At 42.5% G+C, this 12,929-nt stretch overlaps 1 protein-coding gene across 1 annotated transcript in view; it reads left to right on the top strand.

Annotated features, from left to right (window-relative positions):
* Positions 1-12,929, top strand: part of LOC135697445 (zinc finger protein 479-like) — a 322,329-nt gene that overhangs the window by 22,153 nt on the left and 287,247 nt on the right. The gene's annotated exons all lie outside the window — the stretch shown is intronic.

Here is a 12,929-nt window from a genome sequence, read left to right as displayed (position 1 = left end):
ACCGGACGAGGGAGCAGGAAAGCGACTTCAAACAGTAGATGTCCGTGAATTTTTTGCTATCCTGAAAATGAAGCCGAGCGTTCTGGATGCCTTGTCGATCACGTACGAGATATGCTGTACGATGTACATCAACGCCTTCTAGGATATAACTGAATGTAATTGGATGTTTCTTTCGTGAGAACGTGATTACTGAACATTTTGATGAATTTACAACCATGCGGTTCAGTTGCAAAAGCAAAAGCGTTGAGTTGGAGTTGGAGAAGGTGGCAGTCAGCGATGGCTCGAATTCTGCGAACGACAGTCTTGGACCGTCGAGCACGAAATTGACGTCGTTGAAATACACAAGAAATATCAACGGGCCGAGGTGGCTACCTTGCGGAATACCCGAAGTGGCAGGGAACGAAGGAAATCGGCAGTCGTCGATTGCAACTAACTTCCAACTGACGATCAGATAGATAGGATGCGAACCATCGTAGGAGACTGCCGTTTATACCAAGCCTATCCAGTTTGGCGATCGCTATAGGATGGTTCAACTTGTCGAAGGCGGCTGATAGGTCAATGTAGATGACATCTGTTTGCATATGGTCTGTCATACTCTCAGTCATGTACGACGTGAGACACAGAAGGTTGGAAGTAGTCGACCGCCCTGCCATGAAACCATGCTGGTCTTCGCTCAAGTGCTGCTTGAAGTGAGAGACTAATGGTTCCATAACGACCAACTCGAACAGTTTAGATATGGCACACAACTACCTATGTGATGCCGCGATAGTTGTCGATGTTTCTTTTGTATCCCTTCTTATGCCTGGAAACATCTAAGTTGATTTCCAGCAGGAAGGAAACACCCCACTGGAGAGGGCCATTTCGAACAGAAGACAGAGAGGAGCCACCAGGCTATCGATGTGTTGCTTGAGAAAGACGGAAGGAACTTCGTCAGGTCCAGGCTTAAATGAAGACTTCAGTTTGCAAAGCCACCCTAGCATGCTTGGCATACACAGTTGTACACACCAACTGCTCATTTGTTAATAACTTATCACTCAGTTGTTGAAATTTGTTTTTCTTTAAAGTAATTGATAGATCAGCTTACTATAGATATGCAAAAAGTAGCTAAATCTTAACATTTGAATCAACACCAATGAATTTTTACTCTTAAAGTCCGAGATGTGCATCGAGCATTTCTCACTTTATTTTTATAACTCAAAAACAAATGCAGTTTATTACTAGAATTGAAACCTACTTTGTTTTATATATCTATAACAAGCTTAAACTCTATTCTATCTACTGCTTAAAAAAGAACGATGTTTCGTCAACTCTGTGTAAAGTTATTAGCAAATGAGCAGTTCGTGACCAAAACTGTGTATGCCAAGCATGCGCCCTAGTTATCATAGCGAGGTCAATGTTGATAGCTGCCAAAGATTTACCAGACATTGGAACATTACTGGCTGCTAGAGAAACGTGCTCGTCAGTTAGGTTCTCATCCGAGAATACACTCGCAAACGTGGTTGAGAACAGACGGCAAATGTCCTGAGGGGATGAACCTTCTTCGCCGTTCAGTACCATAGTCGATGGAAGGCCAGACTCCTTTCGTTGCTCATTCACATAATTCCAAAAAGTTTTCGGGTGAAATCGAAGCTTCCGTTGAACATCTCGTTGATAACGCCGATAACATTGGCGACTGGTTCGTTGATACGCATGATCCTCGCATAATGGTCCTTGAGTTGTAGGGCGGCTCTTTTGGAAGACTTTAACATACGGAGTTCACTTGTTTGCCAAGGATGGTGATTACCTTGTTTAGGAACTTTTTTCGGAACGTGTCGCTCAATGACGTAAGTCAAAATAAGTAAGAGCGTTTGGGCAGCTGCATTGACATCGGCAGGGACGAATATCCTGTGCCAGTCCAAATTCGAAAGAAATTCCCCGATACTGTAGTGGTCAGCATTTCAGAAATCGTAGGAGACCTCTAGGGGGAGTTTTCCTAGAAACATTGGAATGACAACCCAACTAAAAAAAGTAGAAGGGTCTGTGCCTAGGGGCACGAAGGAAGCTTGACGTAGGACCGCTAGTGGACGGAATAAATATAAAGAGCATTTAGTTCTTTTATCAATTATCTATTATCTCAACTCTTTCCGTTTTTGAATTGTATGCGTACCAAATTTGTAGTAATCTTTTTCAAAGAGAAAGTTGATTAAGAGAATCAATCAAAATCACTTGCATCCCTGCTTCCAATTTTGGTTACAAGATTACAACTCTGGAGAGCATTTTGTGTGGTCGTTGGGGGCTTGTGGTTCTGAATATGGACAAACAAGCACAGATAAATTCTATTCCAACAAATGATGTAAGCTTGATGGCCCTCATTTTCCAGAAACACCTTCAGCACACCTCGTAGATCAGACCGGAGATACGTTTGACACCACCACGGCGAGCCAGACGACCGATGGCTGTTATCTCGAAGAACTTTGCGAAGACGCTTGGCGCCTCCTTTACCAGACCTTTTCCAACTTTGCCACGACCAGTCAATTGTTGCTTGTTAGGTGTGGAGGAGTGGACTAGCCACCACCTTCCTACTGCTGCTATTGCTGCTCACCACGCCGTGCTAAACGAAAATGAGCAAATGACATACAGCAGTGCTGTTTTATATCTTTTCAGTTTAAAGCAGAATTATGTGCAACCAAGTGGTATAAAAGCTACAAATACTCCTCCCATTATGAGTAGTTTGCTATCAAGTAGCGACACTGGCTCTTTTCCTTTTGCGTACACGGTGAATGAGAACGACCCATATTTGAGTTTAGCGATGAGTAAATTTGTCTCATGGTTTCCTCACAGACAAACAGACGTAACTCTTAAAAAACTTGTTCTTGAAAACATAGTATCTCAAAACATATAACCTCAGTAACGACATCTCTCTGGCTTCTCGCGGAAAACAAGCTTGCTCGCTAACTCGTAAACAATATTGCATAAAAGTTCTATAGAATATATAGAAACGTCAAAGTGATCCGATGCCAACGCTGCGGCGAGTAGTTCGCGGAACTGATAATATTCAAATCAACCGTTAAATGCATGAACGAAGATACACAATGAAGAGTTACGTCTGTTTGTCTGTGGTTTCCTGTAGAAAACCTAAAAAATCTGCCAGATAATTAGCAAATTGACGAAAATTTTATTCAGTCTCGGAGTAGTACTGTTACCGCGAGGCAATTAATTTAAAACCAAAACCACAAGATACACACAGTTGCATCCCGTTTGCATAGCCCTAGCTGACGTTGATACCAAGGCCAAGAATATGAAATGAAAAGTAGGGCAAAAGGAGCGAGAGCTCGTTTTACATAATCTAACTGCAGTATTTACTTAGGAACGTTTCTGCGTTCAAGTAGGATAAACACGCCCACGCATGGCATGCTTGCGCATCTAGGTTACGTTTAGCTTTCCCTCTCTGTTTATCCTTAACGAAGGATATAATTATAATGTTTAAACGTTACAAATGTCTCATTCTTATTTGTAGAGCCATATCAGATCTGAGTTACAAAAAGAAATAAACTTACAAGATAACCCGAGAAATCCCAGATCTGAGAGGGCATAGTATATAAGATCCAAATAACACAAATTTACCCTTTCAAGGGCGATCGAAATCCTAGCTAATAGAATAGGCAAAATTAGGTCAAAAGTCCGGTATTGAAAGGGATATGTAAAACCCTGGACGAACCAAGTAAAAGTTTTACATAATTATAAGTTGCTAATGCAACACGTAGCTGTAAGATCACTTTGTACAATTTTGTTGAATAAAATTAAGTTTCGTAGGTTACTCCAGATTCTTCTCTTTTTTGAATCCGAAAGAACTTTCGGCCTAGAAGTGAAAACTTCTCTCCTTAACCGGGGAAAAAAGTAGCTCCTAGAATCGAGAAACAGTGTCTGACCTGGAAGCGAAAGACTCTCCCTAACCGGAGTAGAAAGTAGCTTTTGGCGGCGACAAGTACCAATAGACTGAGTGAATCCAATCTTTACTTTTTTCAAATTCAGGAATTTTTCCCTGGAAAATCCTAGAAAAACCTGGGAAAACATGAGGCAAATTTATTCATCGCTGAGTTCCTGCACTTTATTTCTTATTTCTGAGATAACTAAACTCAAATTTGGGTCAATCTCATTCGCCGTGATATCACCTTGAAAGATATCGGCACCGGTGGTTAGCGTGATTACCTCTCACCCCAGCAAGCCTGGGTCCAATCCCAGTCGGCGCCACCGGCATGTTCTAAGGCATAACATCTCTGATCACGCATTCCTTCGGGAAGTAAAGCCGTTGGTCCCCGGTTGAGTTGATAGGTCAATTGGTAGGGTCCAGGTGTGGGTGCTGCCCCCTGGCGTCGGTAGCATTGGAGCTCAGTACGGGAAACAAATCTCACGTCACTTTTCAATAGATCCTATCTACATTGATCGATTCTCTTCATCGACACTCTCTTTCGTATATAACTCGGCTTCACAAATGTTTCCTGTCGTCTTCGTCGAATTAGATGCTAGATTGTTGCTTCTTCCATCGAAAATATCCGGGCGTGGCGATTCAAAGTTGATCAAAGTTGATCAAAATAATTTGTACCCCTGCTTCCAGTTTGATTACATGAGCATTTTGTGTGATCGTTGGTTCTGAATATGGACAAACAGGCAGATGAATTCTATTCCTACTCTTGACTGTAATAAGCTTAGTGGCACTGAAAAGAGTCATTTTGTTGCCAAAGTTGGTGATGATTTAACCTCCGAAACCAAACAGAGTGCGTCTCTGTCACTTCAAAACGACATCCATGGCCGCTTACGCTTGGCGTGTTTAGTGTAGGTGACAGCATCACGGATCTCATTTTTCAGGAACACCTTCAGCACACCTCGTAAATCAGACCGGAGATACGTCAGACACCGCCAAGGCGAGCCAGACGACGGATGGTAGTTATCTCGAAGAATTTGCGTTTGGTTCTGAATATGGCGATGAGTGTGCAAAATATTACGCAATTCCATCCTCCCTATTCGCACGCGCCCCAGGATCGGAGGCGAATGCCACTTCGACTTGTTTCGTCTACTTACTACTCTCTGACGACTGTGCTGGGGAAGCAGCATATGCATGTAGGTAATTGGTGGATTTGTTAGTTAATTCGACGCTTTTGGACAATGCTGAACATTTACCAGTTTTTCAATAGTTTCTTGTTGAAAATCAACCTTCGGAAGCATTATTATCGATGCGTAGCCATATTTCTGATCGATTGGTGATAAAATTATTGAAATTGGACCAGGGGCAGTTGAATTATTAACGTTCAAAATGTTTCATAATTTGTTACATGTTCCATTTTCAGTTTTCACAAAGTGTACCCCCATATAGAAATCAAAGACGTAGTCCTACGTCAAAAATTAGCTGCAAATTAGCTTATAACCGATCATGAGACCTTTTTGATAATATCAATAATAACGAGGATTTTGTAAAATTTAAGTGCTGGTGGAAATATGCGAAAAAGCCTGTTGTTGAGTGAAGCATGGATTTTCCATTCGCGGCCGATAATTTAGATGTATCTACAGCTGTTCTAAAGGCCGGCGCACAATAGATACGTTTTCAGGTTTTTTGACAGTTAGCCCATGCATTCCAAAGTAACCAACAAGCCCGTTAATCGCCCTTTTTGAACCATTACCGTTTCAAATTCTTGTTTTCTCCATACATTTTCGGAAAGAGAACTATATTAGAACCTTTTAACTTATGGTTTATACGTTCTTACGTTCTTATATAGTTCTCTTTCTGAAAATGTATGGAGAAAACAAGAATTTGGAATGGTAATGGTTCTTAACAACCCATTATTTGTAAGGTCCAGTTCCAAAAAACCATAATACATAAGGTTGAAACTTTATCATTAAACGTTCATGTAAAGTTCCATAACCATTTCAGTTAAAGTTTAGCAGGGATTATAAACAATTTTTAACCAAATAAAACAGCAAAAGGGTTTATCTTCCATTTAATTCCACTTAATTAATTTTTGTATCCATGACAGATACGTATTTCGACTACAATGTGCAGTCTTCATCAGTGTCATTCCCACTAAAGAACTTATCAAAATCTAACCCCCTTAAGTACTCATCCCCTAGGTAAAAAAGTCAAGATCATAGGTATAAAAATGAAACTACAATGTGTTGAATCGGAACCTACCTAACTAATAAAAACCAAAGATTTAAGTAAGATAAAGTAAGCATTCCGCTAACAACCCAATTTCATTACTTCATTATGATGGCTACCAAGCCTTTGGGGATTTTCCTTATTAGAGATTTGTATAGATTTTTCTCCTTTAGCTTACTTAAATCTTTGGTTTTTATTAGTTAGGTAGGTTCCGATTCAACACATTGTAGTTTCATTTTTATACCTATGATCTTGACTTTTTTACCTAGGGGATGAGTACTTAAGGGGGTTAGATTTTGATAAGTTCTTTAGTGGGAATGACACTGATGAAGACTGCACATTGTAGTCGAAATACGTATCTGTCATGGATACAAAAATTAATTAAGTGGAATTAAATGGAAGATAAACCCTTTTGCTGTTTTATTTAGCATTCCGCTAACAACCCAATTTCATTACTTCAATTTTTAACCATTTTAGGTAAGGTCAATTTATGGTTCGCGTTTATGCGGAATGCTGTTAATGGAACGTATGATTTCCGATCAAGCCATCCCTGTCAAAAATTCCGTCCGGGTCTTGGGTGTGCGCATTGACCGCACGCTACCCTTTGTACCTCACTTTCATGAGGTCAAAAAGAACTGTAAAAGCCGGATCAACTTGATGAAAACGATCTCCAATCCATGCCCCACCGATCCAACAATCGGGCAGTCCGCTTCCGTGTTGCGCAAGCCATCATTGATAGCCGGCTGCTGCATGGGACCGAACTAACGTGCCTCGCATCCGGAAAACAAGCAGAAATTCTCGGCCCGACTTACAACAGCAGCATTCGGATCATCTCCTGTCTGCCTCCTGCCTTCCACTCCCGCCGATTCAGCCTGTGTAGAAGCAGGAATCCTTCCATCCCAGTACCGCATCATGAACGCCACCATTATCAAAGCCGCATCATTCGTCACCAAAACATCAGGAAATTAAAAAGGATCTTCCTCCTCGACGAGGGGAACACATTCCTGCGTACGATCGCCAACGTCGACCTCCCCCCGGTGGCTAGGACCCGCTGGTACGGAGAGAACAGGAGGCTCTCTTCCGCTATCCCCAAGTAACCGGTAAGCATTTGAACGTAGTCCTAATTCTGCTCTATATCCGCATATAAAGCTGTGATTTAATGCTAATGAAGCACTATCTGCTAATATAGGGCTGCTATATTACTAAAAAGGCGAAATAGCGGGCCTTTATAGTGCTACCATGTTAGCCCGGCACAAGCACTTGTAATGCTGACTTAGGGCTGGTATGAGAAACGTCAAATATTTTCGAATCCATTCCCGGGTAATTGTTTTCCCTTTTTTATTGCAAAAGATTGAGCTGTTTGAGTAATCAAATGCCACCCGTCACAGACCAGAAATAAAAGGAATTAAATATGATAATTCATGATTTCTTTATTATACCCAAGTACCTTTTGTATCCATTTTCAATATTTGTGTTTCATATTTGTGTTTCATATATACTGAAAATTACTGGTAGTGAGACTTGAACCGGGACCTTCTGGAACAACAATCATGTGCCTGTATTCCCTAGGCTATAGATGATGATAATAATTGTTTTGAAAATTGGCTTATTTAAGCACACGATTGGTGGAAGTTATTCACTTCACGATTTCCAGGGCTCTAATCTTACAATACAGAAGTTGTCCAATTCTAAAAAAAATACTTATATGCTCACTTCCTTGCAGCAAACACTTGGTATTAATTTAAACTTCGTACATTACGTAGCTCGAGAGTTACGAGCCTGAGAAAATACGAAGTGGTAAAAGAAATCGCGTGTGAAGAGACATCCGATAGCCATTTACTCAATCATCTTTGTCAAACTCTAATGTTGGTGTTTGTGAGAATGTTTGGGGCATTCAATTCACTACAACACACAAATACTGACCACGTGATCTTCCTGTCAAAATATTAACAAGCATTGCTAATGCTCATATAATGCTGATTAAGCGCATTTAGCATTAGCAGTGCTGAATAAAGACTTATAGCATTAGCGAAGTTGATTAAAGGCTTCTTAGCATTACCAATGCTGTATATGGGCTTATAAGCACTAGTAATTCTGAAGTAAAGCAGATTTAAGGCTTTGTACTAATGCTTAATGTTACTTGGGTCAACATCGATCGCAGAATAAAGAGCCGCTGGATCTGGACCACCCGGTCCCAGGTTCACCGACAAAGTGCCGCTGCCAGATATCATGCGATGGGTCAAATCCACCATACGGAAGGCATGGAACGACCAGTGGTTCAGCACCAGGGGACCTTTTATCCGCAAGATCAAAGGAAACACGGAGGCGTGGACGGACCTCCGGAATCAACCGGATCAAAGAGTCCTATTCAGGCTCCGAACTGGACACTGTCGACTGAGCTACAACTTTGGCGGAGGACCTTTTCGTGTAAACTGCGTGATCTGCGGGGTTCCAGCGACCGTCGAGCACGTCCTCTGCGTCTGCCCCGAGTTCCATAATCTCAAGGAGACCTACGGGATTACATCGAGCATCCGGAACCTCCTCGGAGACAACTCGCCCGCTGCGGACGCCCTCTTGGTTTTCCTTAGAGAAGCCTAGTTGTACCATGGTGTTTAGATAGGTTTTTGTCATTTTCTGTTTGTTAGTTTTCTTCCGGCTGTCGGGATGGCTCCGCACGGGATGAGCCTTTGGACCTCGTGACGGTTCAGATCAATGTTTTAACTTGTCATTTCTCCTACTCCCATGAAAAGCCAGGAAGGCTGTACTCTACAGCCTTAGAATGCGGTGGGGCGCCATATAGGGTGAGCCGTCGACCATCATGACGGTGTCCACCCGCAGGAACAAACAAACAAACTAGCAATTAATGTATTGTAAACGTTAAGTAAGAAAACTCTGTTTCAGCAACTCCGTTTGAGGCTCTCCTTCTGAGACATCTTTCCCTTGACAAAGAGATGAACTAGACTTCGGCTAAAAATCTCTAAAATAAAGATAAAAAATGGAACGTATGGGATCTTGTGAACTGAAGGTCCTAAGTCTGTCGGATGCCGATGTGTGTTCAAACTAAAGCGGAACGCAACTGGCGAGGTGGTGAAGTACAAGGCGCGGTTGCTAGCTCAGGGGTTCAGTCAAATGTTCGGACAGGACTACGATGAGGTGACTGCCCCTGTTGCAAAGCAAACTACGCTGAGGATTCTGCTGGTTGTTGGGAGAAAGCGAAACCTGACTCTGAAGCATTTCGACGTAAAGACGACCTATTTTCTGTACGGGGAACTTGAAGAGGAGCTGTACATGATACAGGCAACGGGGTTCGAAGGCCAAGGAGCAAGGAGACGTTGATCTGTCGCTTGAGATGGAGCATCTACAGGTTGAAGCCGTCGGCTCGCTGTTTGAACCACCGGCTACATTCCGTTCTAGTAGAGCTAGGCTTCGAGCAAGGTACGGCTGATCCATGCTTCTACATCAGGAAGATCGTCAACGGAAAGCGCGTCTACTTGCTGGTTTATGTGGACGATATTGGCACGGGTTGGCTGTGAAAGCGATGCTGAAATAGATAAAATCTATAATGCATAATTAAGTGATGGAAGACCTCGTGGAAGACAACCAAAGTTACATTAAGTTTGTCGGATCGGACAGAAGCAGTCTTCGAGCGAAGCACATCGAGACTAGGGGATGTTACGTCATGGTGGCGGACGTACTCACCAAACCGTTGAGACAGGATCAAGTTGTTGAAATATTCTTCGATGCTTGGGGCAACAATTGCCGAACCCAGCAACGCAAATCTTGTTTGCGTGCTGTCAAATCGAAGGCACTTCTAAAACTAAGATATGCTTTTCTATGCAATCGCACATGCAGCTTATCGTCGATTCTTCTCTCGAATTGTACACATGTGTTTATTGAAATAGTTTACGTTTATTATTTATCCTGCTATTTAACCTGCTAAGCCCAATATTTCTGAGGCTGTTGCGTGGTCATTTTGGATTGCTTCCTAGGAGGGTAAGTCAATCAGCACAGTGTGCCTAAAGTAGATTCGGTACAGCTTGGGCACATCCTTCGGCACAATCTCATAGACATTGGATTGTTCATTAAATAAAATGGGAGCACTGCTGGACAGCGGTCATTGAAGTTGTTCACAACATTACGTGCTGTTTGACTGTGTATTTCAGATACATACTCTAATTAAATATACTAGAGGAACTCAGACCAGCAATTCACTTCTCGGTTCACATTTAAATTCGAAATGTTGGCTTCCGAGGGCTGTCGATTGCTATCGATGCCGGTCACAAGTCTTTCAACTATTACGAAAATGGAGTGTACTACGAACTGGAATACAACCCCGATTTGGATGGATTGGATCATGCAGTGGCGGTTGGATACGGAAAACTCAAAGGAGAAGATTACTGGCTAATCAAGAACTCTTGGTCCAACTAATAGGGCAACGATGGATATGCTTCGATGGCTGTGAAGCCCATAAAAGTTATTTAGGTTAAGTGGAAGCAATTGGTCGTCTACCAAACCAAACTCATTTGAACAATACCGAACTAATTTTCACGGCTTAATCGAACGGAATTTTTACTGTCCAACTCAACCTAATTAGCTTACAATTTTTAAACCGAATTTCACTTGTTGAGGTACTACGATCTAATTCTCCCGGAACTCCAACCCGATGGTAAAACCGCACGTCTGAGCTTGGAATCCTTCTTCTTGACATAAACCATTCCAACGTCGAAAACCACCGAGAGCTTCTTGTTCGGAATCATCACCTTCAGCAGTTCCTCTTCCAGATTGAGCAGAAAGGTGTAGTGCTTCTGAATCGTTTCCGTCGGATTAACCAGCAACGTTCGAACGACATTGGAGTAGTTGGACTTGTAACGCGCACCCACAGATGATTAATCCAAAGTGCAGATAGGTCTTGTCGCTGAATGCACTGAATTCAAGCTGTAATTGCCACCCGACTGGATAATCGCCGGGTAGCACATGTCAAACTAGTTGGTATCCATACCGGAGACGTACCTTTTGTTTTTGCCTGCTCGACACCCTCCGACAGTTTAACATGTTTTACTTTCTTATCAGCATCCATAATCTCCATGATGTGATCCTTGAGGTACTTGTTGCATACGTCTACGGTCTGATGTAGGCTCGCCACGATTCACAGAATTCACCCGGGAAGTTTTCCTTGGAGAAAACGTCCAACGTTTCGCCATCCTTGGATCCCTTAATCGCCTTCAGCAGCTTTTCAAAATTGGTCTTGTATTTGTCGTTCTTTTCCCGAACCAACAGCTTCACCGACGGAATGCCCTTCTCACCGTCCTTCTCGATCTGCTTCAGGAAATCGACCTTCTTCTTGCTGGTCAGGAAAAAGATTGACTTTTCGCACAGCACCAGCGAGGTCTTCAGCGAAGTTGTTGAAGATGGTTGCCTCGTCTGCAGCGAATCATCGTGGGAAAACTATGGCTCCTTCCAGATGGCGTAGAGGCGTTTTATTCGTCGGTAGAAGGAATCCTTATCGAGCACGATATTCGACATTTTCGGGGCCGTTGCGATTGCAAACCTAAACATTCAAGCTGTCAGAAATACCAGGTTGGCAAATATACCATACCATTCGCTTAAAAAAAATCGAACCTTGCTCTATGCCCGGCACTGCCGCCACAATCGGCACACCAGCGGTACACTTGCGGCACACTGAGAAAAATGTTGCCCCAAGATTGGTGTTCGGATTGACCTATCCCTTGGTAGGGACACTGAGTGCAGTCCATTATTTTAATTTTTGATAGGTTACGGTTCTTGAAAACACCAGCCCTGCGTTTCAGGAAATCATCGCGAGTCATACTCGCTTCGGTAACTACTCCCTCGGTCACTAACGATAACGCGCAGTTTATTTGGTCCTCGGTTTGGTCTTACCTTTAAAATCCCGGTCAAGTGGTACTCAGTGTCCAACGATGCCGAAAACCACCTAGCAGGAACAGCAAGAAAACTTCCAAAATAGCGGAGCGTGAAACTATCGACCGAACTGGTTGCTAGAACGCAGAGGAATTCAAAATGATTATATCTTATCATGTATTATACGACGCCCCATTCATCAACAGGGAAAACGCCAACTGAACTGTGTTACGGTCGAACCATACGATCTAAGCTTCCATGTATTGAGGACATCGAGAACACTCCACCTACTTCGGATTACTGGTATAATAGTGATATTGCATTCAAAAACCAAGGGGAAAGGAACGCGAGGACTCCAGGCGCTACGCAACGGAATCGAATATCCAGACGGGCGACACAACGTTTGGCAATTGCCACCAGCCTACAAACTGCAAACAACATTCGACCGAAACAGATATACTAACAGTGATCAGAAGAACAGTTTAAACCTTTTAACAATTTAAGATTCATGATCAGGGAAACTATATCAGAGGAATGTTGCACAAGTGATGAACGTTCCACCGTCTAACTACTTAAAGAACACAAAATAAATCAACGCAAGTCTAGAACTAAAAGAAAACTTAGAATCTTTCGGCAGGTAATCTGATGACCACTCGGAGCCAATGAGCAGCTAATATATCAAAAATCGCAATTTAACTTCACTTCATATAGGTAGTTGCAGAGAATAATCAAGGCATACTTTGATCAAAAATACATAATAATTAAGATTATGGTTGATCCCACTCCGGTGGCACAAAAGTCATCCAAGAACACTTTGCTTGAAGCCGATTTTTTTGGCTCTTTGGTTCGATTATACGGCAGTTATTGAGAGCTGTTGTAAACATTACGAGTATCAGCTCCGTTTATGCGTTTGATTGAACGG

This window comes from Ochlerotatus camptorhynchus, unplaced genomic scaffold (assembly GCF_037179485.1).
Source record: "Ochlerotatus camptorhynchus isolate MF236.1 unplaced genomic scaffold, CSIRO-AGI_Acam_v1.1 ptg000070l, whole genome shotgun sequence".
Taxonomy (NCBI): domain Eukaryota; kingdom Metazoa; phylum Arthropoda; class Insecta; order Diptera; family Culicidae; genus Ochlerotatus; species Ochlerotatus camptorhynchus.
This window is presented reverse-complemented; position numbering and strand designations above follow the sequence as displayed.